Genomic DNA, 6,270 nt, shown 5'->3' on the forward strand with positions numbered 1-6,270 from the left:
GAGTAACAAAAAACCAACCATGAGAACATAATGCACAATGCAGAGTGACAGAAAACAAGAAACTCAAACATGCAAAGACACACAATTACACAGAACAGAGGGGACACAGAGAGACATGAAGGGCAAGGGATCAAAACTAGAAGCCATAGAATAAATCACACACAAGTACAATAATACAAAAATCACAAAGAACTAAAAACGCTGGGTCAGGAGACCCAGGACCGTGACAGTTTCTCTGTCAGTCACAGCAGGAGGAAGACTGTCACTTTTTTTGTCTTTTTACCTTTGACTCTGTCATTTCTTTTGGAGCTTAGTAAACAACCTGAACACGCGTTAGCCACTTTTTAATTTCTTTCTTTGTTTTTAGCAGCATTCCAGGGCTGTGTGCTGCCCAGCAATTTTGTTTTTCAAAGCATGTTTCTTGTGTTTGAGCAATAAAAAAAGTTACTAAAAAAACCATCTGGTTACACGTCATTTTTCTTTATACTACCTGAGCTGGTACATAATAAATACAACAATAAATACTGTACCTTCTACAACACGACTTGTGTAGATGAGTTAGTAATATCTCTCCCGAGCTTGCAGAATTAACTAAATTAAACCACATCCCACTTTTAAAGACAGTAGAAGGCGACCTGGCTAGATGGATTTCTCTACCCATATCACTCATGGGAAGGGTCGCCGCTATAAAAATGATGGTCTTGCCAAAAATAAACTATTTATTTTCAATGATCCTAAATAAGCCATCACAAGATTGGTTCAGATCTCTAGACTCGTATATTTCTAAATTCCTTTGGAAAGATAAATCCCCACGTATCAGCTTAAAAACACTACAAAGGACCAAGGATAAAGGAGGATTAGATCTGCCTAACTTTAATCACTACTTTTTAGCCAACAGGCTTCAGTTCATCTCTAGATGGTTTAAACACATCTTCTTAGATGAAACCTGGATAGATGTAGAACAGGCACTATGTAATAACCTAGAGATCTCAGACCTACCATTTATCAGCTCAAACATCAAACGACATGAATGCTTTAAAAGCATCAATATCAGCTCTTCTCTGACAGCATGGTGGGAGTTTCTAAAATTGACGGCGTCTTCATTAATCCCATGCAAACGTACACCTATCTGGAACTATCCGGACATATTACAAAACAATAACATGATAAACTTTCCAGTTTGGAGTTATAAAGGAATTAAAAACTTGGAACATATATTGGAAGGAACAGACTTTATTTTATTTGACAGACTAGTTACACAATATGGGATCAACAAGAAAATACTTTTGGAATATCAACAAATTAAATCCATAGTAAAAAAAAGAAATTTAATTCCAGTGAAGCTGAATTACAAACACCACCAAGTGTGGTACAATGTTTTAATCTAACCCCCCCCCCCCCCAAAAAAAAAAAAATTATTGTCTAAAATATACAGCACACTTTCTAAAGTAGATGAATCAATATCCCTTCCGATTGCAAAATGGGAAGCAGATTTATCAATCAGCTTAGACCAAATCCTTTGGTCTCAGATATGCTTAAAAACCTTTCAATGGATCAGAAATCCCAGTTTGCCATTAATACAATACAAAATATTACACAGAGTGCACTATACTGGTCATAGGATGTTCAAGATCGGCTATACGTCTTCCAACAACTGCTCACACTGCACAGCAAATACACCGGACAATTATATCCACGCTCTTTGGTTCTGTCCACCAGTTCAGAAGTTTTGGCGCAAGATATGTGACGACTTATCAAAGTGTCTGAAATGTAACATTCCAGCCTCCCCTTTAGTATGCTTGCTGGGCAACTTGGATGAGGTCACTACAGAAATAAACACAGCCCACGTTGTTTTTACGGCCCTATGCATTGCCAAGAAAATGGTCCTCATTAACTGGAAAAATAAAAATAATCTTAATTCTAACCAATATAAAAACCATCTAATAGATCACATTAGTCTTGATACAGCCTCTGCCATCACATTTGATCAATCCCTCTGGACTACTTTGATTGGCTTCATCACCTAGTGGGGGTGGGGGGTCATGGTTTAGTTCTGCCTTCGCTATTGTGGTTGATATGGGGGTCGGGACGGCCTTAGGGCATCTAGGGATTCCCTAGGGACGTTTTCCCTGTGGCCATGACCTGGTAAGGGGCTCTGGTGGCTCTTAGATGGTGTTTTCCTTGTGGCTGCTTACAGCGGAGATGGGGGAGGGTCTGTGCTGGTGGACGTTGGTTACTGGCCTGGTAGCCTGGCTGCCCCTGGGTGGGTCCGGGATGGGCGTGGAGGCTTGGGGGTCTGGGGGTGCTCCGCCCCCAGGCTGGGGCTCTGGCTGGGCCTTGGGTCCTGGTTGTTGTGTCGCCGGGGTGGTGCATGGGGGCTCAGCCCCGGAGCGGGGGACCTCTGGTGCATCGGCCTGAATGGAGGGCTCTCTAACTGGTGGGGAGGCTGTTACATCTTTGCAGGAGGTCTCCTCTCTACAGGAGCAGACTCTGCAGGTGGGGGAAAGATATTGGAGAGGTGGAGAATGACTCAACCTGGGTGTCTATTGTCTTGTGTAGTCTGGGAGAAGATTGGATGACGGGGTGGGTGCATTTTTCTCTGCAGTGGGGTCGGGTGGGCTGTCCCGGACTCTGTGGGGCCGGGTGGTGCTGCTGCTGTGGGTCCCGGTCCGGATGGGCCTGGGCCCTCTTGCCCCGGTGGGTTCCAGAGTGTGGGGGTGCCTACTGGGGTCAGCGGGGGAGCTTGGGTGTAAGACTCCACCTCTCTGGGGACATCTCGGGCTCTCCGAGGTGTGGAGACCTCTCCCCCCTCGGCACGCTCCCTGCCGGTGGCTGGTGTTGGTGTGTTGGTGGTTCTGGGGGCGACTGTGGCTCAGGGATTTGGGAAGCCTCGCTTCTGTCAGTCTGCCCCAGGGCAGCTGTGGCTACAACTGTAGCTTGCCTCCACCAGTCTTATGAATGTGAGAGTGAATGAATAGTGGAATTGTAAAGCGCTTTGGGTGCCTAGAAAAACTCTATATAAATGCAATCCATTATTGTTATTCGTTTTGGTGTCTGGGGCGGGGCGCTCATGTATGTACCGACTCACTCCTGGTGGCCGATTGGCGGGGCCTGGCACCTGTGGCCCAGCTAGGCCCCTTACGGGGGGTCGGGTGCCCTCAGGCCTCTCGGCCTGATACCCGGTCTTCTCTGGCACAGCTGGCTGCTGGCAGAGCCCGCGGGCACATCACTGCAACCCCCTCTGGCCTCTGCTCCGTGGCTGCTGGGTGACCTCTCGTTTGGGGCTCTCCTCAGCTCTTCCCAGGAGGGTGGCACGTTGGCCCCCTGGTGGTCCTCCTCGGGTCCTCGTACTCTGGGGCCTCTGGATGTCTGGGGCCTGGATCTCCTCCATACCTGCTTCATGCCCTGGGGGACGGGGCTATGGCTCCCCACACTCCCTAGCAGATCGTTACATGGAGAAACCTTTTGAATACAAGCGTGCTGATCCACACAGGTGTGTACACAGTTTATAGAAATAATTACAGAAGCTGCATTTATAACTGTTATTAAATAACAGCAGCACACGAGAACTAAAGTGTAATCCCAGCACATTTCGCTTCGCTTGCACTGATTCTTTAGAGATGACGACCGTGGTGGGTAATTAAGGGCAAACAATATACAAGTCGCGTGAAAAATGGAGGCTGCATTACCTTTCCAAAGCTTCCTTTCCCGATGGCCCGCAGTATCTGGAAGTGGTCAAAGTTTACTGTGGAGAAAATGAGAAGCAGTTAGTGAGAACGTGTCAGTTTGAGCTGAGCTATAAAACAGGGAACATGACATGTACAGCACTGTGCAAAAGTCTTGAGCCATCCCTCATTTGCTTCCAGGGATCCGGACTTCCCTGTAATCTTTAACGTGGTATTAAGGAATAGCTCTCCAGGCTTTTTAAAGTGTTTCTGATTTTTAATCCAGGGCTTGTATTTGACCACTTTTTGTCTGTTAAGACCCTTCACACTAATCTCTGAAACATTCAAACATAAACAGACACCTAAGTCACGGAAAGGACCACAAAACTTAACAAAGAACCAATTTTAAATTGTATCTGTACACATTTACTTGCAGCCTATTGCAAAAAAACAAAAGCCCACATCATTTGTTCTCACTTCTTTAGTTGAAGAATGCAGTTAATAACACCGTTAACACAGACTGACCTGGCAAAACACGAAAAAATAAGGGGGTGGTTCAAGACTTTTGATCGGTACTGTATGAGAAATGCAAATGTTCACTTCACAATGTATAGCTGCACTTCGGCAGTACTGTGCAGATTAAATGTTTTTTCCTTCCCGATGCATGTGAAAGGTTAACACTTACATCTCCAAATGTACTGGAACTGATTTGAACCAGAGGACTCAGCCACACTGTTACTATGTACTGCATAAACACGTTTACCGATGAAGGTAAAGCAGACGCTGTCCTGACTGTGTGGCTAAATTTTGTGCTGAAAGCATCAAATCAATTGAATATGATTAACTTGCTATGAGAGGTTTTTACTCCAAGTGTGACTTTTTCTGGCTTCATACACCTTTCAGGGTCAAATTCAAGCACTTTGTAAGCACGTTTAATGTCCATTTTCAACATTTTCCAGCACATTACCATAAAAAGGATGCATATTTCACTTCGCATCACCTGAGTAAGACCACGTGAAAGGCCAAATTAATAAGTCTTCTCATCAGATATTGATGCTTCTTTCTTATGTGACACAAAAAACAGGAGGAGACAGATCTTTGCTCGTGTTGTTTTTTAAGTTCATTCATTCAAAACTAACTGTAAGACGCTTAACTACATTGCAGTCTGTGTTATTGTTGTAGACCTAATTATCACCTTTAAAGTGTTTGTGCTAATAACATCATGTAGAGTAAGACAGGCATAGAGAACAGCACTGACTGGGAGAGGCTTTGAACACATGACATACTCAGATCAATTCAACACTTTAGACTTTAAAAATGCACAAGCGTCTTTCAAAAACCCATTTATTTAATCTATCATCATTGATATTATTATGTACAGTTAGAATGTACTGTTCATCTCCCTTAAATAAACAGGCAGCCTTAAAGTGTGAAATAGTCACTTGTCTACTGTCTCAGTGGCTGATAGTGCCCCACAGGCCTCAATGTCAGCTCGAAGCCATTATGTTTCAATTGTTTAATGATAAACAGATTTTGAATGAAAGCCAGGAAACTTCGCTAGCACAAAAAGTGCCTATTCTTTCTTCCCATATGGTTCAGTCATATTACCGTCATTTCCCCCTAAGCTGTTCCCAAAGACACCAGGTTAATACTTGAAAAGGCTGCAGCAATACACAAAAATATCATCAATATTCTGTTTACTTGGTGACAACGTCGCTTTTAGCCTTCAATCAGAAAGCCTGACGTTGGCTAGTTAAGCATCGGGCTAACGTTTAACGCTTTCACTTGAGGGAAGTAACTCGTATTACTGCTACTGCTGTGTAATCTTGGTTCAATTCACAGCATATTCTACAAGTTACCCTGCAATAACTAACTGTTAGAATAGCGCCACCGTATTGTATCGCACTGAGTGCACTTCAATCCTTTGTCCCGCGAGTTTGCTAGCTAGCAAAATAATAATACCAATTTTAAACAAATAACATGTGTAACGTACACACTCGAGAAAATTATTTACTAGTACTTACGCAAACTCCCCCGTTGTGAAAACGTACAAATCCTTCTTGTATTTTTCGTTTTCCAGCAAACACTCATTAAAACGGCCTCCAGGCACATTAGCGCACTCACCCCCGACTGATCAGGGAGGGGGTGGGGGGTCACACACTGAAACAGACTAACGTGCAGAGGTACAGCCCAGGCAGACAAATGTTGCTTTTAGACTTTGCGACTCGTTTTATTTCTCTATCTGATAAGAAAACTATTCAATCAGATAGTTCTTTGTGGTGAATGAAATACGGTTACAGTTTCAAGAAGTTTTAAGCACCAAATCCGAAATCCAAGCACTGCAATATTAAAATCCAATTCAATTTCTTGTTTGCTCCGAAATCTACGACATGACTATATACAGAAAAGCTTGACATGGTATGCAAAAAAAACCCCGAAGACAATACAAATACAAATACATGAACAAAAAATGTTTTAACTGTCAGTTATGTCATTTTAAAATTTTCCAAAACTAACATTTTCTTTGATTGACTGATATTAAATTGATTAGGGTCAAGTTTAGTGTGAACAATATTACACAAACAAGCACGTGTATGCGCATGCG

At 43.3% G+C, this 6,270-nt stretch overlaps 1 long non-coding RNA gene across 1 annotated transcript; it reads right to left on the reverse strand.

The window, feature by feature from the left end:
- Positions 1 to 1,428: 1,428 nt before the first annotated feature.
- LOC147302551 (uncharacterized) lies at positions 1,429 to 6,081 on the reverse strand. Its single transcript, XR_015127116.1, has 3 exons — positions 5,690 to 6,081; positions 3,690 to 3,745; positions 1,429 to 3,437 (listed from the first exon to the last, which is right to left on the reverse strand). It is a non-coding gene; the product is annotated as an uncharacterized LOC147302551 (long non-coding RNA).
- Positions 6,082 to 6,270: the final 189 nt, after the last annotated feature.

This window comes from Aulonocara sp. 'chitande type north' Nkhata Bay, linkage group LG23, assembly GCF_057382095.1.
Source record: "Aulonocara sp. 'chitande type north' Nkhata Bay isolate Kocher_YH1m ecotype deep benthic linkage group LG23, A_spYH_male_GT1.1, whole genome shotgun sequence".
NCBI lineage: Eukaryota > Metazoa > Chordata > Actinopteri > Cichliformes > Cichlidae > Aulonocara > Aulonocara sp. 'chitande type north' Nkhata Bay.